This window comes from Helianthus annuus, chromosome 11 (assembly GCF_002127325.2).
Source record: "Helianthus annuus cultivar XRQ/B chromosome 11, HanXRQr2.0-SUNRISE, whole genome shotgun sequence".
NCBI lineage: Eukaryota > Viridiplantae > Streptophyta > Magnoliopsida > Asterales > Asteraceae > Helianthus > Helianthus annuus.
The window spans coordinates 1,418,729-1,444,687 of NC_035443.2; the positions used below are offsets into that span (position 1 = coordinate 1,418,729).

General features: G+C 37.3%; 3 long non-coding RNA genes across 3 annotated transcripts; all 3 read left to right on the top strand.

Annotated features, from left to right (window-relative positions):
* Positions 1 to 6,809: 6,809 nt before the first annotated feature.
* Positions 6,810 to 7,626, top strand: LOC118483840. Its single transcript, XR_004871881.1, has 2 exons — positions 6,810 to 7,261; positions 7,333 to 7,626. It is a non-coding gene; the product is annotated as an uncharacterized LOC118483840 (long non-coding RNA).
* A 2,757-nt stretch (positions 7,627 to 10,383) lies between these two features.
* LOC118483841 lies at positions 10,384 to 11,200 on the top strand. Its single transcript, XR_004871882.1, has 2 exons — positions 10,384 to 10,835; positions 10,907 to 11,200. It is a non-coding gene; the product is annotated as an uncharacterized LOC118483841 (long non-coding RNA).
* A 2,755-nt stretch (positions 11,201 to 13,955) lies between these two features.
* LOC118483842 lies at positions 13,956 to 14,772 on the top strand. Its single transcript, XR_004871883.1, has 2 exons — positions 13,956 to 14,407; positions 14,479 to 14,772. It is a non-coding gene; the product is annotated as an uncharacterized LOC118483842 (long non-coding RNA).
* The last annotated feature ends 11,187 nt before the right edge of the window (positions 14,773 to 25,959 follow it).

Here is a 25,959-nt window from a genome sequence, read left to right on the forward strand (position 1 = left end):
AATTCACCTTATGCACATGTGCATTTCCAACATATAGTATACCATATTACATCAAATTATGGAATTAACGATCACATGGTTGTCATCGTCCAATAAACAAATATAAATTATCGTTAAAAGAAAATAACTAACATATAAACCACCATACAAAAAACAACCATAATTTTCAATATAACATCGTTCTATCCAACTTTCTTTCATTAATGTTTTCCACTGTCTTGTCGCCCTTATCATCCATCACATAAGATCCATCACATCGTGCATTCGTCTTCTTGTCCTATTCCTTGCATTTCTTTATCCTTCCGTAACTGCACGCGACATCAAAGAACATCGTTCTACTAAGATTCGTTGTTGTTGGTAGTCTATCCAAAACAAGCCTCCAAACTGATAAATTTATTTTTAGCGGCACCCATCTGTTCCAAAAGAACCCGAAACCATCATTCGGAAACGAATTTTCTTCGATTATCTTCCTGATGTTACGAACTATAAATAACCCTGAGGATTCCGGAGACCACATCCATCTGTCTGGACCTACCTCAAAAGAGACCGCATTCGCTGCATAGGTTAAGTCCGACAACTCAGCCAGTTCAGACGGGTTAAGTTGCAGCCTAGACCATTGGAGATGCAGCATTAGTTGGCCGATTTCTACCCCCATCCGCTCTTGTAAACACGCTGATTTGCGGCGTTCTAGCGCATATAAAAGTGCGTACCTGCTGCACAACGACTGGTCACCCAACCATACTTCCTTCCAGAATCTGAGCCCGCTTAAACAACGACATTAGATCCACCCCCAAACCTGCAAAATCGTTGGAAATATTGGCAATTTGTTTCCATGTACCAGGCGTGGACAATTTAACTGGAATGACCTTATTAACCTATTCTAGCAAATTATGCACATGTGCACATTAAGCGCATTTTCATCAATAACTGACCCTTTTAAACTAATATGGCAAAATATGCATATGTGCATAAGCACTAAACAAACTTTTTCATCACTGTAACGATATGAATTTGTGCATCTATATGCACATGTGCATCACATATTCTTATAATGATGCTTAACATCAATCCATATGTAACATTTAATGTTATGTGCTCAAATTCAATATGCACATATGCATCAATTTAAACAACATCAACAAAATCTAGTTACACAGAATCATATACACGTATATTAAACAAAGCTGTTTATGTTTGCTATGCACATGTGAATCACATGAAACAATAACACCATCATATCCTAATTACACAAAATCACAATAACACCATCATATCCTAATTACACAAAACCACGTATCTTACACAAAACTTCCCAAGTTCACTATGCACATGTGCATTACCTAAAACAACAACACCAGCATTTTCTAATTTCCCAAAATCATATACACGTATCCTAAACAAACCTGCTCACATTCACTATGCACATGAATGATATTATTAACTTTATTTGGTTCACATATACATACTAGGTTGGCTATGGCACTTTATAAGATCTGTGCGATAACATAACAAGCACAGTTAACAGATCAACGAGTTGAATCACATTCATATAAATCATTGATGGAAATCAAAATTACTGATAAAAAACAGATACCTAAAGAACAATATATATATCTACTGGTAATAATCAGATCCTTACCGATTGGCGACTAATTGAGATTTGGCAGCGATAGCCGATCAGCGATTAATAAACGGACACGATTTCTGATTTCTAGGGCATGTCGAGCTATGGTAATCGATGATTTTGTAATCAATTATTGAATGTAATAACAATCAGTAACCGATGATGAATGATTTTGTTCAATTTGTGCCCTGAATCGACATGATTTCTGATTTCTAGGGCATGTCGAGCAATGGTAATCGATGATTTTGTAATCAATTACTGAATGTAATAACAATCAGTAACCGATGATGAATGATTTTGTTCAATTTGTGCCCTGAATCGTGCCCTAGTTTGTACGATGATACGGTGATGTTGACAATGGAACTCGATGGGCAGAAGATTGTAGACACCGGGAAATCGAATTGCAGAGATTGTAGACACCGTGTTATTAACATTCAATATTTAATTACAATAATACCCCCTGTTCACACTGGTTCTCGCGGTTCTCGCAATAAGGGTGGTTCTCGCATGAACCTTACCCTATATATATATAGGGGAGGGTTATCTTGAGAACGCTAAATATTGCGAGAACCGTGAGAACGAATGAAAAAACCAATCAAAACCAGTTTTTTTATACAAACCTCATTTTAATTAAGATACAACATCAAAATAAGAATTTATAACATCAAATAATTCATTTCTCATTTCAAAATCATTCTTTTTAGATTTTTTTACACATGTGTAAATATAGCAGATTTACACATGTGTAAATGGCAAACTTACACATGTGTAAATTTTCTTTATTTATGAATTCACGTAAATTTAAGTAAATTTAAACGTGTAAATTGAATTTCTAACATTGTATTCGAATAATAATGATAAGTGTAGAAAAAAATTTTGAATTTGAATTGTTTTTGACCAAGTTCTCATGATTTTTTCATTTATTCTCACGGTTCTCACAATATTTAGCGTTCTCATTTAAACCCTCCCATATATATATATATATATATATATATATATATATATATATATATATAGGGTTGGGCTATATAGAAAACCCTAAAAATTTTAAGAAACCCTAGAAAACCCAACCTCCTGACTTTTTTTTTTTTTTGAAAAAAATAACACATGTAATATACATGTTTTTAAGAGTTTTGGGCCAAGAAAAAACAAAAAAGCGCCGAAGGAATGTTTTTAAAAAAAATAAACAAGTTTCAGCATTTTTTGTCTAACACATGTTAGTCACAAAAGTTGCTGAAATTTGTTTATTTTTTTTTAAAAAAAAAATCCTTCGGCGCTTTTTTGTTTTTTTTGGCCCAAAACTCTTAAAAACATGTATATTACATGTGTTATTTTTTTCAAAAAAAAATGTCGGGAGGTTGGGTTTTCTAGGGTTTCTTAAAATTTTTAGGGTTTTTTGTCTAGCATTAGCCTACATATATATATATATATATATATATAGTGAAAGTTGGCTAGAAAGCCTAAGTTTCCTAGAAAGTCTAGAAAGCAATAGGGAGGTGACAAGTGTCTTTTAGTTTTTTATTCAAAAGGGCATGATGGTAATTTGATTATTAATTTAATTTTGGAATATTATATATACTAAACTAACTATCCATATATTTATTGAAACGTATATCTCTTTGATATCTCATATCAATTCAAAAATTGGCAGTTACTTTAAATTACGAAGTTCAAATCACTAACAATTTCTTCACGTTGTGTTTTATCAGTTACTGGTTTCATCACAATGTGTTTTATTCAGTTATTGTTTCATCACAATGTGTTTTATCATTTACTTACTGGTTGATGTGATTTTGGCATTCTTGATGTTGTGTTTTAACAGTTACTGTTTTATCGGTTACTGGTTTCATCGCAATGTGTTTTATCAGTTATTGGTTTTAGTTACTGTTTCATCATAATGTGTTTCATCAGTTACTGATTGATATGATTTTGGCATTCTTGATGTTGTGTTTTATCAATCACTGGTTTCTTCATAATGTGTTTTATCAGTTACTAGTTTCAGTTACTGTTTCATCACAATGTTTTTATCAGTTACCGGTATATCATAATGTGTTATACCAGTTATGATTCATGAATTGCATGTTCTTTTGTATTTTGGGTTCTTCATAATGTGTGATGTGTGATAGTTTATATAACACACCAGAAGTAAACACTTGATAACTGATCACTTTTTTAACACACTAATGGTACATCTACTATCTAACGTATTTGTATCCATTTCAAACAAACAATTTAAATCATTTATATTAAAATACATACTCAGTTTGCCCAACAACCATAAAAAAGGAATGCAAACAAAGAAATATAACATAAAACACACTACTTTGAACATAACGTCCAGAGAAAAAATAAAAAAATAACAACACCAATCAGTGTCTCCGTCTTCAACACAACCCAGTGTCTTCGTCTACAACACAATGTCTTCATCAACCTTAAAATGGTAAAACACATCAACCTTTATAACCCAACATATACATGTGTCATTTTAAAACACACTGTCATCATCAACCTTAACAACTAAAGTTAGCAATCAAACCAACAATCAACTAAAACTGTAATAAAATGTCTGCACACAACTTATTTACGCATCATAATTACAATAAAACACACAACTCTAATGGTGCATACAATTCAATTCCTATTCTAAGTGACATTATGCATAATATTCAATCTTGAAAACAAATCTGGATCTGCCAATACGAAACCCACCAACCATGATAAAATTTATCAAGTGATAGTAACCAAGTTCTTCCTAATTCAATGCGATAATTGAGGAAAAAATCACAATGTCTCTGGAGATGAAAAGGAAACCCAGATGAAAAAGAAGATTACCAATGCTGGGATCTGTGTCGATGATGATCTTGTGAGAGACCCCATAATTGCCATTCAACATGAGTGGTTCGAAATCCATGAAAAGTAAAGATATTATTCCTATATCATGTGATGATTCATAATGCCAATATCATAGACGGAACCTTCCTCTCCCTCCGTCTCCTCTGCATCATCGGCGTTACTTTCACCGACGATTTAGTCACCGGCGATGCGTTCGCCGACGAATCAGTCACCGTCCGATCAACTTCTTCAACCGCAGTCGCATCACCACCGTCGAAGCAGGCGCCAGTATATTAATATTAGAGAGAGGGGAAATCTTGAGGTTTTTGGAGGTGGGTTTAGAGAGAGAGGAGAAATCGCGTGAAATGAGGGAATGGTTATTGATATGACGGTTTCTTAACTGATTTAAAACACGTCCAATTACCAAAATACCCTTAATATATTAAAAGTCTCTAACTATATAACACAGATATAGATATTACGAAACCATTAAACACACTCATCTGATGGCCCAGATCGCTTCCTACACTTTCTAGGAAAAACACACTTTTCGTAGGATCCCCACTATATATATAGGGGACCGCTAAAATGAAAACCACCTCCAGTTGTAAGAACCATGAGAACTTTTTGATCCGGGGCGAGTTGGACCAAAAAAAATTTTCATAAACGTAGATGCGTCTATTATAAACACATTTGTGAAAAAAATCAATAAAAAAATGTCATGTGTGTAATTTTGAGCACCACAAGTTTGTGTTTACGGGTACCGTAAATTTTTTACGGTACCCGTAAACACAAACTTGTGGTGCTCAAAACTACACACACAACATTTTTTTTTTTGATTTTTTTTTTACAAATGTGTTTATAATACACGCATCTACGTTTATGAAAACAAATTTTGGTCCAACTCGCCCCGTACTGTGTAGTTCTCATGGTTCTTACAACCGGAGGTGGTTTTCATTTTAGCGGTCCCCTATATATATATATATATATATATATATATATATATATATATATATATATATATATATATATATATATATATATATATATATATATATAGGGGGGGTAGGTTAACGTACAAATGCGCTTATCGTACATTACGTACGCTACAATCTCAGCCGTCCGATCATCTTCCCGCATTGAATTCGCATGTTGTTTTTTTGTAACAATTTCGCATTTTTGTTTTTTAACATGCGATTTCATCAAAACTTACACATGCGAAATTGTTACAAAAAACAACATGCTATTTCATCAAAATTATCACATGCGAAATTGTTACAAAAACACAACCTGCTATTTCATCAAAATTATCACATGCGAAATTGAATTACCACATGCGAAATTGTTACAAAAAAACAACCTTCTATTTCATCAAAATTATCACATGCGAAATTGAATTAACACATGCGAAATTGTTACAAAAAAACACCTGCTATTTCATCAAATTTATCACATGCGAAATTATTACAAAAAAAAAAAACAACATGTGATTTTCATTGCGGGAAGATGATCGGACGGCTGAGATTGTAGCGTACGTAATGTAGGATAAGGGAATTTGTACAGTACCCTTTACCTATATATATATATATATATATATATATATATATATATATATATATATATATATATATATATATGTGTGTGTGATTTTGTTATATTTCTCTCTGGTGTGTGTAAGGTGTGTTTTGTTTTTATTGATAATTTAAGCCCGTTTTACACATTAGTCAAGTTTTAAATTTATAAAACACGATATTCTACTAACACTAAACACACACATGGGCAAGTGCACCCATCATGAGCGTAGTATAGCGTTGGTAAGATACCGAGCTCGTCCAAAGACACAAGAGCTTTTAGTATCGGTTTATCCTCAACGTCTAATCAAATCAAAATTTTTAGAAAAGGTTTTAAACATGAAAAATAAAAACCAAAATGCTGAAAATAAAAATAAAATAAAACAGATATACAAGATGAATCACTTGGATCCGACTCGCCTTTAATGTAACCTTTGATAATTTCCACACTTTTGCACTTTTTAAGAGATTATCTTTGTAATATCTAGAAATTTGGATTTAAAATAATAATGATAATATTAATATTAATATCCATACTAATATAATAGATTAAAAAGTCTATATGTTATGGATAATCAAATTTGTGAGATAAGTATAAGTTGCTAAATAAATAAATTAAAAAAAAATGCTATGCATATGATTTTTGTTGTTACGTAACTGAATAACAAAAGAGTATGAGATATAATATTGATTAAGCACACTTCACAACCATCTTTCAAAATTACAGTTTCGAAGTCCGATATTGCGGCAACCTTTTTCTTTATCTCTATAGCTATATTTTATAATATTTGCAACAAACTCATCGGAGAAATCGGGATGTCAATCCTTTGTGTATTCCGTATGTTTTGACAAATATTTAAAACCCTTGAACCGTCAATCGCTTTTCACAAATCTTTCTCTCAAACATGTTGCTTCCGTGCTAAGAAGTTCCGGCGGAAACCTTACCCCCTACGTGCACCTTTGCCAGTCGTCTGCAACTGTCGATGTCACCACCATCGTCAATCCAAACCAGTCAGAGCCACGCTACGGGTACCAGTTGCCTCACTCCGCCGTGACCGCCTCGCCGCACAACCACCGGGATCCCCGCCACACCTAGTTCGAAGCTTGTGATTAGCGTCTCCGACTCACGAACTACGACCATCTCTATTCATTGTCTGCTATAATCACACGCCGTCGCACCCCCGCCGTCTGCCGCCATTGGTTTAGTCGCCTGAGATCTCCGATTCACGAACAGGTACCACGATCACCCAATCCTTGTTTCTTTCGAACCCGACCTTATGTTTATTTAACCAGTGACTTTGGCAGCCACCACACCCCTCACGTTCGATCGATCGCGACCGTTATAGTAGCTTCTTTCTCGTCTCTCTGTGACGCAGCCACCATCGTCGCCACTTGAAACCGATCCGACTCACCGAAGTCCTGCACAATCTTTGATTCAGTTCCGTCGATACCGATCCTAGTCTGATACGCGGTATTTATATTCATCTATTGTCTTTCTGCTCTTGTATATAGTCAAAGAAGAAATATGGGTGTGAATAATCTTTATGCATAGTGTATATGTTGAAGAAGATAGAGTAAATATGAGTAAAATGTTATATATGTTTGTTTTAATAGGCATACACTAAACATGCACACAACTCTTAGCTTTCTTTTGGTCTCTAAATATATATACTATGTTATTCAAATTCTAAGTATTGGAATATGATGTCAATTGAATTTACGTTTACTTTTAGAATCATAAATAAATTGGTGATTCAGAGAACTATGCCATATTCATTTAGTAGTATTTTATGAAACCATTGAATATAATTATTATTTGAGTAAAGGAATTTATATTACAATTTGATTTATCCACCAAATACTATTTTAAACTGTTTATCATGAAATCACTTGTAATCATTCTATCTTTGTATATAGATGACGAATAAAATATATCCTACTTTTGCCAAAGCATAAGGAAAACTTATATAAATTCTTACGTTTGAAAGAGAAATACCAATTAAAAGGATAATAATGAAATAAATGTAACTTGGAACATAAATTTATTGTAGGGTGTCGTGACGTTTGAGTCAAGCTTAGGTCTCGTCACGATTTTCGCTGTCAATGTACGGATTCCTTTTCTTGACATCATAGTATTTTTATTCAAGTCCGTTATTTTGTAGTACGGTTGTTTTCGCTGGTTGTTTCTGTTTCGTAATTAGTATATATTGTAGCATGCAATAGACTTTATACTTTGTGCTCGTTATTGCATGTTCCCTCTAAACTTATGTCAAAATATATTTTATTTCTGATACGGCTTTGTACTCTGTCACCCGAGCGCTTCTGACTTGTCGTTGGGGCGTCAACGACATGGCACTCATCGTGACGGTGCGTAACTAAAGTTCACGGCGTTTCTAGTTTGTGCTTGTGTAGCACATGGCCCCTAGAGGCGAATAGATCGATCTTAGCTCTGACTCCTGACTCCTGACTCCTGACTCCTGACTCCTGTTGAGATGGAATAATGTTTGTACGCCTACATGCACCATCTCGGCACATGGACTAGTGCCATGTATGCCTCAGTTTAGGCTCGTGGGTGCTTCTATATTACGTGACTTGTTTTATTGTTATATGTTGTCACGTATGTCTTGTCTCTGTTATGATATGTTTGGTATGATTATATGCATCTGATTATGTTCAGTATCTGTTATCTGTTCAGTATAAGTTTTGGGATTCAAGTTATAAAAGTACTTGTTTCAGTGCCATCTTTTGTATTTGTTAGTGTCAGTACCGATCCGTTTTGCTTCCGTATGCCTGCCTTGCTTTTACTGTTGATTTCTCCGTTACTGAGCAACTTTTTGGCTCAGCCGTAGTTTTTTTCTTGTGTTTGTCTTATGTGTTTGACAGGTAATTTGGGGAACGTGGGGAATAAGTAAAGAGTGTTCTGAAGATAAATATTTTTTTTTATTTCGGTAATGTAATGAAAAAGTAATTAGGATCCTTTGTTTTCAACGTTATGGATTGGTTTTAGTTTTGATATCTGTATGAGTGACACGTCAGCCTGTCTAGGTTGGGGTGTTACAATTATGGTATCAGAGCCAAGGCTCTTTCCTGTAGAAAACTTAAACCTTAAAAACTAAACGTGTGAGGTTATGGGTAGACGTTGAGTTAGGATTTCAACTTCTGATCAATTTTCGTACTCGTTAGTTTGTTGTCTTTTTTGTCCTGGTGTTCGCTTTAGTATTTGTTTTTAGAACTATTGCTAAATTTGTTTATCGCCATACTAGCTTTCTTTACAATTTTAATAGGTCATTGAGATGCGTGATAATAGGACCGTTAGGACACTTATGTAAGGTAATTGACAATTATGGTCGCGAACATAATCGTGAATTACAGGTACATATGTGTGCTTTTGGACTCTTATTGTGTAGATTAGTATGTACCCGAAATTGTTGTGTCTCAGCATTCTAAATCTCACTCTACTTGTTTTGTTATTTTTGAATTTGAATTTATTTAGTATGCGTTTGACCGTCTCAGAACTCCACACTTTAGCATGTTTCATATAAAAGTATACAATGTTTAAAATTCATTTCGTAACTGTTATATCTAAATTTGCTCATCATCCATACTTTAACAATTTGAGGACAATTTTTTTTTTTTTTTTTTTTTTGTAGTGGGTAAATTTGTAATATTTGAAGATAAAGGTTATATTTTTTATAATAAAACGAATAAAAATTCTACATAGAATTTGATGATCAATTCTTAGATTATTTGTCTAAACTTTTGATAATTAAGTGTGTATGTATGTTTTATCTCTTTTATCTGCTAAGTATTTGAAGTCCTTGTCTACTGCTTTAGAGTATCCTCTAGTTTATCTGCTCCTTTTAGAGAAACTTATTTTGATTTGATTTAGTATTCGTTTATTTGCCGTCTCAGAAACTTCGTACCTTAATATGTATGATGTCTAAATGTTTGTTATGTGTTAAGTCTTTTCCGTGTCCGTTATGATTGAGATCGTTCGTATCCGTGCTTAGCATTTTCGAGGACGAAAATTTTTTTTTAGAGGGGAAGAATTGTAATATCTAGAAATTTGGATTTAAAATAATAATGATAATATTAATATTAATATCCATACTAATATAATAGATTAAAAAGTCTATATGTTATGGATAATCAAATTTGTGAGATAAGTATAAGTTGCTAAATAAATAAATTAAAAAAAAATGCTATGCATATGATTTTTGTTGTTACGTAACTGAATAACAAAAGAGTATGAGATATAATATTGATTAAGCACACTTCACAACCATCTTTCAAAATTACAGTTTCGAAGTCCGATATTGCGGCAACCTTTTTCTTTATCTCTATAGCTATATTTTATAATATTTGCAACAAACTCATCGGAGAAATCGGGATGTCAATCCTTTGTGTATTCCGTATGTTTTGACAAATATTTAAAACCCTTGAACCGTCAATCGCTTTTCACAAATCTTTCTCTCAAACATGTTGCTTCCGTGCTAAGAAGTTCCGGCGGAAACCTTACCCCCTACGTGCACCTTTGCCAGTCGTCTGCAACTGTCGATGTCACCACCATCGTCAATCCAAACCAGTCAGAGCCACGCTACGGGTACCAGTTGCCTCACTCCGCCGTGACCGCCTCGCCGCACAACCACCGGGATCCCCGCCACACCTAGTTCGAAGCTTGTGATTAGCGTCTCCGACTCACGAACTACGACCATCTCTATTCATTGTCTGCTATAATCACACGCCGTCGCACCCCCGCCGTCTGCCGCCATTGGTTTAGTCGCCTGAGATCTCCGATTCACGAACAGGTACCACGATCACCCAATCCTTGTTTCTTTCGAACCCGACCTTATGTTTATTTAACCAGTGACTTTGGCAGCCACCACACCCCTCACGTTCGATCGATCGCGACCGTTATAGTAGCTTCTTTCTCGTCTCTCTGTGACGCAGCCACCATCGTCGCCACTTGAAACCGATCCGACTCACCGAAGTCCTGCACAATCTTTGATTCAGTTCCGTCGATACCGATCCTAGTCTGATACGCGGTATTTATATTCATCTATTGTCTTTCTGCTCTTGTATATAGTCAAAGAAGAAATATGGGTGTGAATAATCTTTATGCATAGTGTATATGTTGAAGAAGATAGAGTAAATATGAGTAAAATGTTATATATGTTTGTTTTAATAGGCATACACTAAACATGCACACAACTCTTAGCTTTCTTTTGGTCTCTAAATATATATACTATGTTATTCAAATTCTAAGTATTGGAATATGATGTCAATTGAATTTACGTTTACTTTTAGAATCATAAATAAATTGGTGATTCAGAGAACTATGCCATATTCATTTAGTAGTATTTTATGAAACCATTGAATATAATTATTATTTGAGTAAAGGAATTTATATTACAATTTGATTTATCCACCAAATACTATTTTAAACTGTTTATCATGAAATCACTTGTAATCATTCTATCTTTGTATATAGATGACGAATAAAATATATCCTACTTTTGCCAAAGCATAAGGAAAACTTATATAAATTCTTACGTTTGAAAGAGAAATACCAATTAAAAGGATAATAATGAAATAAATGTAACTTGGAACATAAATTTATTGTAGGGTGTCGTGACGTTTGAGTCAAGCTTAGGTCTCGTCACGATTTTCGCTGTCAATGTACGGATTCCTTTTCTTGACATCATAGTATTTTTATTCAAGTCCGTTATTTTGTAGTACGGTTGTTTTCGCTGGTTGTTTCTGTTTCGTAATTAGTATATATTGTAGCATGCAATAGACTTTATACTTTGTGCTCGTTATTGCATGTTCCCTCTAAACTTATGTCAAAATATATTTTATTTCTGATACGGCTTTGTACTCTGTCACCCGAGCGCTTCTGACTTGTCGTTGGGGCGTCAACGACATGGCACTCATCGTGACGGTGCGTAACTAAAGTTCACGGCGTTTCTAGTTTGTGCTTGTGTAGCACATGGCCCCTAGAGGCGAATAGATCGATCTTAGCTCTGACTCCTGACTCCTGACTCCTGACTCCTGACTCCTGTTGAGATGGAATAATGTTTGTACGCCTACATGCACCATCTCGGCACATGGACTAGTGCCATGTATGCCTCAGTTTAGGCTCGTGGGTGCTTCTATATTACGTGACTTGTTTTATTGTTATATGTTGTCACGTATGTCTTGTCTCTGTTATGATATGTTTGGTATGATTATATGCATCTGATTATGTTCAGTATCTGTTATCTGTTCAGTATAAGTTTTGGGATTCAAGTTATAAAAGTACTTGTTTCAGTGCCATCTTTTGTATTTGTTAGTGTCAGTACCGATCCGTTTTGCTTCCGTATGCCTGCCTTGCTTTTACTGTTGATTTCTCCGTTACTGAGCAACTTTTTGGCTCAGCCGTAGTTTTTTTCTTGTGTTTGTCTTATGTGTTTGACAGGTAATTTGGGGAACGTGGGGAATAAGTGAAGAGTGTTCTGAAGATAAATATTTTTTTTATTTCGGTAATGTAATGAAAAAGTAATTAGGATCCTTTGTTTTCAACGTTATGGATTGGTTTTAGTTTTGATATCTGTATGAGTGACACGTCAGCCTGTCTAGGTTGGGGTGTTACAATTATGGTATCAGAGCCAAGGCTCTTTCCTGTAGAAAACTTAAACCTTAAAAACTAAACGTGTGAGGTTATGGGTAGACGTTGAGTTAGGATTTCAACTTCTGATCAATTTTCGTACTCGTTAGTTTGTTGTCTTTTTTGTCCTGGTGTTCGCTTTAGTATTTGTTTTTAGAACTATTGCTAAATTTGTTTATCGCCATACTAGCTTTCTTTACAATTTTAATAGGTCATTGAGATGCGTGATAATAGGACCGTTAGGACACTTATGTAAGGTAATTGACAATTATGGTCGCGAACATAATCGTGAATTACAGGTACATATGTGTGCTTTTGGACTCTTATTGTGTAGATTAGTATGTACCCGAAATTGTTGTGTCTCAGCATTCTAAATCTCACTCTACTTGTTTTGTTATTTTTGAATTTGAATTTATTTAGTATGCGTTTGACCGTCTCAGAACTCCACACTTTAGCATGTTTCATATAAAAGTATACAATGTTTAAAATTCATTTCGTAACTGTTATATCTAAATTTGCTCATCATCCATACTTTAACAATTTGAGGACAATTTTTTTTTTTTTTTTTTTTTGTAGTGGGTAAATTTGTAATATTTGAAGATAAAGGTTATATTTTTTATAATAAAACGAATAAAAATTCTACATAGAATTTGATGATCAATTCTTAGATTATTTGTCTAAACTTTTGATAATTAAGTGTGTATGTATGTTTTATCTCTTTTATCTGCTAAGTATTTGAAGTCCTTGTCTACTGCTTTAGAGTATCCTCTAGTTTATCTGCTCCTTTTAGAGAAACTTATTTTGATTTGATTTAGTATTCGTTTATTTGCCGTCTCAGAAACTTCGTACCTTAATATGTATGATGTCTAAATGTTTGTTATGTGTTAAGTCTTTTCCGTGTCCGTTATGATTGAGATCGTTCGTATCCGTGCTTAGCATTTTCGAGGACGAAATTTTTTTTTTAGAGGGGAAGAATTGTAATATCTAGAAATTTGGATTTAAAATAATAATGATAATATTAATATTAATATCCATACTAATATAATAGATTAAAAAGTCTATATGTTATGGATAATCAAATTTGTGAGATAAGTATAAGTTGCTAAATAAATAAATTAAAAAAAAATGCTATGCATATGATTTTTGTTGTTACGTAACTGAATAACAAAAGAGTATGAGATATAATATTGATTAAGCACACTTCACAACCATCTTTCAAAATTACAGTTTCGAAGTCCGATATTGCGGCAACCTTTTTCTTTATCTCTATAGCTATATTTTATAATATTTGCAACAAACTCATCGGAGAAATCGGGATGTCAATCCTTTGTGTATTCCGTATGTTTTGACAAATATTTAAAACCCTTGAACCGTCAATCGCTTTTCACAAATCTTTCTCTCAAACATGTTGCTTCCGTGCTAAGAAGTTCCGGCGGAAACCTTACCCCCTACGTGCACCTTTGCCAGTCGTCTGCAACTGTCGATGTCACCACCATCGTCAATCCAAACCAGTCAGAGCCACGCTACGGGTACCAGTTGCCTCACTCCGCCGTGACCGCCTCGCCGCACAACCACCGGGATCCCCGCCACACCTAGTTCGAAGCTTGTGATTAGCGTCTCCGACTCACGAACTACGACCATCTCTATTCATTGTCTGCTATAATCACACGCCGTCGCACCCCCGCCGTCTGCCGCCATTGGTTTAGTCGCCTGAGATCTCCGATTCACGAACAGGTACCACGATCACCCAATCCTTGTTTCTTTCGAACCCGACCTTATGTTTATTTAACCAGTGACTTTGGCAGCCACCACACCCCTCACGTTCGATCGATCGCGACCGTTATAGTAGCTTCTTTCTCGTCTCTCTGTGACGCAGCCACCATCGTCGCCACTTGAAACCGATCCGACTCACCGAAGTCCTGCACAATCTTTGATTCAGTTCCGTCGATACCGATCCTAGTCTGATACGCGGTATTTATATTCATCTATTGTCTTTCTGCTCTTGTATATAGTCAAAGAAGAAATATGGGTGTGAATAATCTTTATGCATAGTGTATATGTTGAAGAAGATAGAGTAAATATGAGTAAAATGTTATATATGTTTGTTTTAATAGGCATACACTAAACATGCACACAACTCTTAGCTTTCTTTTGGTCTCTAAATATATATACTATGTTATTCAAATTCTAAGTATTGGAATATGATGTCAATTGAATTTACGTTTACTTTTAGAATCATAAATAAATTGGTGATTCAGAGAACTATGCCATATTCATTTAGTAGTATTTTATGAAACCATTGAATATAATTATTATTTGAGTAAAGGAATTTATATTACAATTTGATTTATCCACCAAATACTATTTTAAACTGTTTATCATGAAATCACTTGTAATCATTCTATCTTTGTATATAGATGACGAATAAAATATATCCTACTTTTGCCAAAGCATAAGGAAAACTTATATAAATTCTTACGTTTGAAAGAGAAATACCAATTAAAAGGATAATAATGAAATAAATGTAACTTGGAACATAAATTTATTGTAGGGTGTCGTGACGTTTGAGTCAAGCTTAGGTCTCGTCACGATTTTCGCTGTCAATGTACGGATTCCTTTTCTTGACATCATAGTATTTTTATTCAAGTCCGTTATTTTGTAGTACGGTTGTTTTCGCTGGTTGTTTCTGTTTCGTAATTAGTATATATTGTAGCATGCAATAGACTTTATACTTTGTGCTCGTTATTGCATGTTCCCTCTAAACTTATGTCAAAATATATTTTATTTCTGATACGGCTTTGTACTCTGTCACCCGAGCGCTTCTGACTTGTCGTTGGGGCGTCAACGACATGGCACTCATCGTGACGGTGCGTAACTAAAGTTCACGGCGTTTCTAGTTTGTGCTTGTGTAGCACATGGCCCCTAGAGGCGAATAGATCGATCTTAGCTCTGACTCCTGACTCCTGACTCCTGACTCCTGTTGAGATGGAATAATGTTTGTACGCCTACATGCACCATCTCGGCACATGGACTAGTGCCATGTATGCCTCAGTTTAGGCTCGTGGGTGCTTCTATATTACGTGACTTGTTTTATTGTTATATGTTGTCACGTATGTCTTGTCTCTGTTATGATATGTTTGGTATGATTATATGCATCTGATTATGTTCAGTATCTGTTATCTGTTCAGTATAAGTTTTGGGATTCAAGTTATAAAAGTACTTGTTTCAGTGCCATCTTTTGTATTTGTTAGTGTCAGTACCGATCCGTTTTGCTTCCGTATGCCTGCCTTGCTTTTACTGTTGATTTCTCCGTTACTGAGCAACTTTTTGGCTCAGCCGTAGTTTTTTTCTTGTGTTTGTCTTATGTGTTTGACAGGTAATTTGGGGAACGTGGGGAATAAGTGAAGAGTGTTCTGAAGATAAATATTTTTTTTATTTCGGTAATGTAATGAAAAAGTAATTAGGATCCTTTGTTTTCAACGTTATGGATTGGTTTTAGTTTTGATATCTGTATGAGTGACACGTCAGCCTGTCTAGGTTGGGGTGTTACAATCTTAGTTATAGTTATGGGTGCAAACGAGCCGAGCTACTCGAGCTCGGCTCGAAAAAAAGCTCGAAAGAGCCGAGCTTAAACGAGCTCGAGCCCGAGCCTAAGAACAAGCTTGTTTAGTAAACGAGCCCGAGCCCGAGCTTCGCTTACCGAGCTCGAGCCGGCTCGCGAGCCTAATCGAGCTTTCTGTTTATATATTTTTTATTAATATATAAAACATATATTTATATAATAATAGTTACCATTTATATAAATATAAAAAATAACTAAATTATATGTATAATAATTGTTATGGGTCATTTTCTAAGCGTACGTATCCTGACCAATATCCTGCCTTTGTTTGTTTATTTGTGACCAGGATGCTGGAAGAGGATATCGCTAACATCTTGGGTGATATCCTGAGATTCATTAATTAACCACGTGCAGATTAAAGGCTGAGACTTACTAACGGTCAAGAGGACTTCTTCTCCTCAGGACTCGGACGAGTTTGTTGAAGAAGAGACGTTGAGCCCGAAAGACCAGGTCTACAACGTTCGATGAAGGAATATTCGGTGGATCCCGCAAGTTTAGGATAGTTAGTTAATTTATCTATACTATAAATAGATGTGGCGGATCAGTTTAAGGCACACAATTTTTTCACTAACACTCTCGTACACTCTTGCTCTCTAGATTACTGCAGTCACCACACTTGTATCCAACTCACGTTGTAACACTTAGTTGATCCGCACCACATCCTGCACTGTATCCTGATATTTGAAGTAATAGAAGAACAAGGCAGCTGCGATTGTCAGCTCCCGAGGTTTTATGCCGGCGATCTAGATTGATCAAGGGCTTTCCTCGTACATCTCGTGTCATTTACTTTACTTTTTTGCTCATTGTTTGATCACAGATACGACTCTATATCCTGAGCCGTATCCTGAAACTGTTTTTGCAAATAACTCACTTAACATATTTTTGAACACATTCTCTTAGCACACTACCTCACTTAACTAATTTGATCACTAAATTGCTTTGGTAATTTTTGACCAAAACAATTTGGCGCCCACCGTGGGGCAAGTGGTGCTCTTTTTACTAAAAATCTTTGTCAAATCGCTAATCAGTTTTCTATTTTCAAAACTTTTTGCCACATTGTCCATAATGGCCTCAAGATCAAACATGAGTTCCTCTACTGTGTCTGCTATGACTTTTGTTACTACTGGTCCGGTGCTTCCACCACCTCCTCCAAGGATGCAATCTTCTTCGCAACCTCAGGACATTATCCCTACTCGGAATGTTCAGGGATCTGCTCCGATTTTGGCTTCTAATGATGAAATTCTAACCTTATTTGGGAGTGTGCAGGAACAAATGAGGCAGCAACAGGAAACGAACCAGATGCTGTTGAGGGAGATACAACTCCTGAAGTCCGGCTCGAGCAGACCTGCTGAGGATATCGTCACTCCATTACAGCCCAGAGCTTTGAACTTTAGTTCAGCTGTGTATACTGAGGATAATAGGGGGAATATTGTGCCCAGCCTTCCTCAGAATCATACTCCTGAAATACCCTCCTCGGTTAGGATGTCAACCGTAAGGAGCTCAGGATATGCTTCAGGATATGGGCAGAACCCTCCGACTGGTAATGTATCTAATAATAATAATGCTATTGCCACTAACAGTGTTGGATCTTTGCAGGATACAGCTGTAACGTCAGAATTATCCAGGTAACTTCAGAAGCTAAAGGATATGATATCCAGTGTACCTGGGGTGGTGCAGCTAATTCCTGAAGTATCCCAGGATAGCCACAGGATATCTCGGTTCGTACGTCCTACATGTGATGCTGAAATCCCAAAAAGATTTCAGACTCCGAACATGAAACTTTACGATGGAACCACGGATCCTGAAGAGCATATTGCCCAATATAGGGAAAGGATGGAGATCAACCCTATCCCTCCGGATCTCAAGGAAGCTTGCCTGTGCAAGGGTTTCGGTTCTACTCTGACAGGATCAGCCTTAAAATGGCTGTTAAATGTTCCTCCACATTCGATTACATCATTTGCCCACTTAGTGAATTTATTTAATAGTCAATTTTCTTGCAGTCGGAGTTTTGAAAAACTAACCAGTGATCTTTACAGGATAACTCAGGGACCTCAGGAATCCTTGAGGGATTATGTGAACAAATTCGGTCGAGAATCCTTGGACATCCCACATCTTGATGTCGCAACAGCTGTGCAAGCTTTTAAGATGGGGTTGCAAAAGGATTCTCAGTTTTATCAGGATCTTGTAATGAATCCCTGTAGGAATCTCGACGAGGCTCGTAATAGGGCTCTAAGATATATTCGATTGGAGGATGACAAGAAAATGCAAGAAAGGATGAATGCATCCTCAACATACGAATCGACTAACAGGAAGTCAGAATCCTCATATAAGCCATATCGCTCCAAGCCGTATGGCAGAAATGATAACAAGAGAGTGAATGCTGTTGAAGACGAGGATCTTGAAGAATATCCTGAATTATCCGAATATTGTTTTTCTGTTAATATACCTGAACTAATGTATGCTATGCAGGGTTTAGGAGATAAAGCCAGGTGGCCTCGGAAGAATCAACAAAAAGCTGATTGGAAGGATAAATCCAAATGGTGTGCCTTCCATGAAGATTTCGGACATGTTACGGAGGATTGCATCGCCTTGAGGAAGGAAATAAGGTATCTTCTGAGCAAAGGATATCTGAAGGACTTGCTGGGAAGGAAGAAAAATAAAGGACAGGATCCCGAGAAGGATCCTGAAAGAGCACCCTCACCTCCCGCGGATGCCAAGATAATCAACTTCATTTCGGGAGGATCCGACATTTGGGGGACTTTGTATTCGGCGGCGAAGAGACATGCAAAAGAAGCTAAGGCTGAGAGGGGAGACAAACCTGTCAGGATGACTACCCTCACAACTGACAAAATGATCACGTTTGACGCTGATGACAGGGATACTATCCAGGATCCTCACCATGATGCTCTGGTAATAACGTTATATGTGGCTAACCATTTTGTACGCAGGATACTGGTTGATAATGGCAGTTCCGTCAACATAATCCAACTGGAGACTCTGAAGAGAATGAATGTGTCTCCAATGGATATCACTTCGAAGTCTACTGTGCTCGTTGGTTTCAGTGGAGAAGCTAGGAACACAGTGGGAGAGATAAAGTTGCCTGTATATATTGAAGGAGTCAACAAGATACAACGTTTCTGTGTGATGGATTCTCTATCCTGCTATAACATCATCCTAGGAAGACCGTGGATTCACGATATGAAGGCCGTACCATCGACATATCACCAATGCATCAAGATCCCTACCCCTTGGGGAGTTGTCAAGATCGATAGTAATCAGCAAGAGGCGAAAGAATGTTACTCATCCTCAATGAAATACTCGACCAAACCAAGTGCAGCATAGCAATTAAAGATGCGGGCCCAGGATATCGTGGAGAATCCGGAGCAGGATGTAAAGAAAGTTATCCTGGATCAGGATAATCCTGATATCTCGGTGCTCGTAGGGACCAATATCCCTCAGGATATTGAAGAGCAATTAACTAACTTTCTGAAATGCAGGATGTCAACGTTCGCATGGAAGCATGAGGATATGACAGGTATATCCAAAGATATTATCACTCACAAGCTTGGAATTGACAGGTCATACAAGCCTGTATAACAAAAGAGAAGGAAATTCGCCCCTGAGCGGAATGCAATTATTCAAGAGGAAGTTGAAAGATTATTGAAGTCCAGTATGATTAGGGAAGTCAAATTCCCTAGATGGCTAGCAAATGTGGTAGTGGTTCAAAAGAAGAATGGGAAATGGAGAGTCTGTGTAGACTACACAGACCTGAACAAAGCTTGTCCAAAAGACCCCTTCCCTCTGCCTCATATAGACTCGATGGTGGATGCCACTGCCGGTCATGAAATGTTAACCTTCATGGATGCATCCTCAGGATTCCAGCAGATTCAAATGGAACCTTCAGATCAGGAGGATACTGCTTTCATGACACCAACAGGTATTTACTGTTACAATGCTATGCCTTTCGGTTTGAAAAATGCAGGTGCAATGTACCAGAGATTGGTGAACATGATGTTTAAAGACAAACTGGGGGACACCATGGAGGTGTACATTGACGATATGGTGGTCAAATCCAAGAAAGCTGAGGATCATCTCCGGGATATTAAAGGAGCATTCGATATCCTGGACCAGTATAATATGAAACTTAATCCTGCAAAGTGCCATTTTGGAGTGGGGGCAGGAAAGTTTTTAGGATACATGGTGACAAAGAGAGGGATAGAGGCAAGCCCGGAGCAGATCAAGGCTATCTTGAATATAAAGTCACCCTCGAATATGAAGGATGTTCAGCGATTAACAAGACGAGTGGCAGCCTTGAATAGGTTTATTTCAAGATCCTCGGAAAAATGTAAAGAATTCTATGATATCCTGAAAAAGAATAAGAAATTTGAATGGGGCGAGGAGCATGAAGCGGCCCTGCAGGATTTGAAACAGTATCTCTCAACCGCGCCTCTATTGATGAAGCCTGAGGATGGTGAACCACTATCCCTGTATCTTGCAGTATCAGGGAATGCAGTAAGTGCAGTACTCGTAAAGGATCACGAAGGTCAGCAGTATCCTGTTTATTATGTCAGCAAAAGTTTGTTAAATGCTGAAACTAGATACTCTCACCTAGAAAAGCTAATATTGGCTCTAGTAATGGCATCAACAAAGCTTAGACATTATTTTGAAACGCATAGGATTCATGTTAAAACTAATTACCCTGTTAAGAATGTGCTTAGGAAACCGGAGATGTCGGGTAGAATGGCTAAGTGGTCGGTAAAATTAAGTGCCTATGATTTAATATATGAACCTAGAAATGCAATAAAGTCTCAGGCCCTAGCAGACTTTGTGGCTGATTTTAGTAGTGATATTCAAAATGAAGTAGACCTAGAAGTGCAACAACTAGGAGAAAACTTAGAATCCTGGATATTATATACTGATGGTGCATCTAATGTAAGGGGTGTAGGTTTAGGTATACTACTAAAATCGCCACAGGGGGACATAATACCCCAGGCTGTTAGATGTGAATTCCCTGCTACTAACAATGAGGCAGAATATGAAGCTTTAATTGCAGGACTAGAATCGGCTAAGAATATGAATATCAAGAATTTGCAAGTATATGTTGATTCCTTGTTAATTACTAATCATTTTAATGGATCCTATGCAGTCAAGGGTGAGAAACTAATTGAATACCTTGGTATTCTTAAAAGATTAGCAGGATATTTCGATATTTTTACACTTGAACAGGTACCAAGAGAGGATAACGCCGAAGCAGACGCATTGGCAAACTTGGGATCATCAATCAGGATACCAGAAGGGACCCCAATACCGATATTACGTATCCTGTATCCTGCAACGGATCCTCAGGATAAAGAAGTAGCAGGTATTCGGAATCCTGGAGCGCTGTATCCTGAAGAGGATCCTAAATCCTGGACGACTCCAATCATGAGATATCTCAAGGAAGGACATATCCCCGAGGATGAAAATCCTAAGGCATTTAGGATGAAGGTATCACGATTCACTATTATAAATAATATTTTATATAAGAAATCTCTTGCAGGACCATACTTGAGATGCTTGGAGGATCCTGAAGCCAAAGAAGTACTTCGGGATATACATGAAGGGGATTGTGGTAACCATACTGGGGGCAGGTCATTATTCTCAAAAGTATTAAGGACAGGATATTATTGGCCAACAATGAGAAAAGATGCCACAGAGTATGCTCGGAGATGTGATGCGTGTCAAAGACATAGTAACATATTGCATCGGCCCGCTGAACCGTTATATCCTATTGTTTCCCCTTGGCCATTTATGAAGTGGGGCATGGATATAGTAGGAAAGTTACCAAAAGCCCCGGGAGGAAAAGTTTTTATGCTAGCAATGACGGACTATTTCTCTAAGTGGGTCGAAGCGGAAGCATTTGTTCAAGTTAGAGACCAAGAAGTAGTATCCTTCATAAAGAGGAATATCCTGACCAGATTTGGAGTACCGGCCGAAATAATCTGTGACAATGGTTCTCAGTTTATAAGCAAGAGAACTACTGACTTTTGCAAGAGTTGGGGAATCAAAATGATAACGTCTACTCCGGTACATCCTCAAGCGAATGGACAAGCAGAATCCTCAAACAAGATAATTGTCAATAACTTAAAGAAAAGGCTTGGAGCCAAAAAAGGAAGATGGGCAGAAGAATTACCCTTTGTTTTATGGGCTGATAGGACAACAGTAAAGAATGCAACGGGCCAAACCCCATTCTCCTTGGTATTTGGAGCAGAAGCAATGATTCCGACGGAAATGACAATACCCACTGCAAGATCTACCCTAAGTGATCCTGAGCAGAATCCTGAAGCCTTGAGTCAGGATTTAGACACTGTAGATGAGAAAAGAGATGCGGCAAAGCTAAGGATGGCAGCATATCAACAGAGAATATCCAGGGCATATAACAAGAACATTAGGACCAGAAGATTTAAGGTTGGAGATTGGGTGCTAAGAAAGGCTTTTCAGAATACTACTAATCCTGCCGATGGCAAGTTAGCCCCAAAATGGGAAGGACCATACGGAGTTGAATCAGAAGCAGGAAAAGGAGCATACAGACTCAAGAATATGGAGGGGGATATGCTACCGAGGTCTTGGAATGCTATACACCTCAAGCTCTATTTCAAGTGAGTTTAGAATTTAATTTCTAACTCAGGATGGTATGAATTCTACCTTTTTTAAATATGTCTGGTTTAATTTATTCTTTGTAACCCAATACTGACTTAAGCATCGGAGGGGTGTTAGCCAAGCTAACACCCACCTTAGTTTACAATTGTTTTGCAAGATATGTTTCAGGATGCAGCTCCAGGATATGTACTCAGGATAACTCGAAAGATTAGAGGATTGTCCCCCTCTCTCACGTTTAAGGGATACTGATCCCTTCACAGGTTTAAAGGTATTCACCTTTCTTCCGAATTGGGTTTAAACACCCCGCCTGGAGCGCAAGTTATTCAGGGATAGTTCAAGGTGGCGGGACCAGTCCATGTAAAAGTGGCTGACAATTTCGTTACTGTTGGCTATATCCTGAATCCTAAAGGTATATAAGGATTGATCACCCTCTCTCACGAAAGGGTATTTTCATACTCTCTAAGGTTTAAAGGTTTTCACCTTTCTAAGTCTTGGAGTTTATACACTCCCGCCTGTAGCGCATGAAAATTTGGGATTTTCCCCAGGATACAAGGGATTTATCTCCAGTACATCCTTGGGTTTTGCCCTTGGGACGTAAAAAATTGCCTAAACAATGGAAACTGACATTCAGAAGATTTCTAAAGTATTTGAAGGCATTATACACAGGGGACATTCCCACTAAGGTGGTGGTGCAAAAGCTAAAAGGATGGGACTTGGAACTAATGCACTAAATACCTTGCACAGGGGACATCTTTATGGGAAGAATTGCAAAGGGACTGAAGTTTGGTAATAGGTTTATACCCTATTTCTGGTATGATCTTTCCTTTGTAAACATCGTTTAAGTTTTTTGCAACATTATGTTTTATAAAAGGACAAGTATCTTGATATATTCTCAAAGTCTTTTTCAAAATATTTGATTAGGGTGTTTGAAACTAGTAATAGTTTGGAACTTTGATCATTTAAATATTATTGAAAACTGGTTATTAATCAAAAACTTTCTACAAAGTTGAAGGGATGTTTGGAACTTTTATCTAATAAAAGGTCTTTACAGTATATCGCTGAGCATACTGATCAGGATATTTTATAAGATAACAGTATGGAATTTTTTGCAAAGCTAAAATTTATGCTTAGAAATATAAAGAGATGAAATTATTCTTGAAGCAATCATTACTGGTTGATAACCGAAGGTTTCATCCTGAAACCCAGAACCCATCCACCTTCGGCTATCAAATTGTTTAGATACGGAAATATAAATTGTTCTTAAAAAAATAAAATTGTTCGAATAATTCAAAGGAAATAAGCTCTAGGGGGTAGTGCCTTCTTGGTCCATAGTGGTTTCAGCGGCATCCGTCTTGGGGTCCGCCTCAGCATCCTTCTCAGCATCGGTTGCTTTTTCGGCTGCTTTGGAAGATTCATCGACATTTGATTTGGAAAAGGTGCCGCCGAGGTTCTTTAGCTTGGTCTCCCAAGCACCAACATCCCAGGAAGGACAGTCGAAACCTAATGCTTTGGCTTCGTGAGCCATCTTCAACCTGGCTTGGAGGAGAGAAATGACGACGGAACTTTTGAGGCTCTCCCGGTAGCTGACCATATCCCGTTCGTACTGCACATGGGCGGCTTCTAGATCGTCCTGGGCTTGAAGAGTGGCTTGGTTAAGAGCAACTTGGTGTTCTTGGGTCATAGCTTTGTATTTCTCCTCGTAATGACGAGATTTGGCGGCTGCAATCATACCTTGGTCGGAGATCGTGACTTCTGCTTCCTTTAGTTTAGATTCGAGTGTCTTGTTGAGCTTGCAGGATTCTTGATATAAGTTAACCAAACGCTCAAGACCCTACAAAGGTAAAACGATAGGTATTAATATTGATAAACCTTTGATAATAGTGTAAATCGCAGGATATGATATGAGAATACTGACTTGGTTAAGAAAAGAGGTCATAAACCCACTAGCTTCAATGAACCCGTGCTTCTCGTAAGGAAATGTGTCAGAAATGACAGGGGAATCAGGTTCTTTCCTTTTGCGGGAGCTTGAACTCCGGGGTTTGGTGGCCGGTAAAGGTTTAGGTATGACGATGGCTTTGGAGCTGCTGGGTTTGGATGTAGCTGTGGTCTTGGGGTTAGGCTCTTTCTTGACCTGGATCTGATCAGAATAGCTGTCCAATTCGTCAAGATCAAAGACTTCAGGGATCTTAGCTGGTGCTGCATAAAGGGGAAAGTTTTAATCTTTATTTTATCATTATACTATTGTGACTAATTATTTTGAAAGAAATTCTTACCAGACATCTCGGATGATGAGTATTGGCTGGAACTCGGGACGTGTGTGGTGAAAGTTCTATCTATTGCAGGTAACCGGTAAATAGTATTGATTCTCTCTTCTGAATCAGCAGTAGGGGGAGCGACTTCCTTAAAGTTCACTGCATAAAGATCAAAAAGAAGAGTATTAATAGAAGATAACAATTAAATGGTCTATGAGGATATTTATAATCCTACCAGTGGTTAACCACTCCACCGGAAGGTTGGCACCCTCGGCAATGGAATCTCGTTTGACAAAGAAAAATTTGCGTTGCCATCCGTCTTCGTTTTTGGTGGCTTTGAGAATCAAAGGTTTGCTGGATGTCGAGAAGAGCAAGAATCGGCTAGAGCCGTGGGATCGGAGGCGATAAGCAATAGGCAAATCCTTGATGCAAAGGTCGGAACAATGGAGATTTTTGATTTGATTAAGTACAATCAGTACTCTCCAAACCATGGGCATGGTTTGAGCAAAAGAGATGCCGGTGGTTCGAAAGAATTGCATCATGAATTCAGGAAAAGGGTACCGAAGACCTAGTGAAAAGGGATATGCCGGAAAACAAATCCATTCGGTAGAAGAAACATCCGATCGGATTGACCGATCGAATGATCTGAAGACCGTGTTGTCAGGGAAAGCGCCGGAAGCTCTTAAAGCCGCGATGTCTGCGTTGTGAAAAGCACAGATCTCCTTTTCGGGATTTTTAAGGAGATTCTGCTGAATGAAGGTCTCGGTATCCAT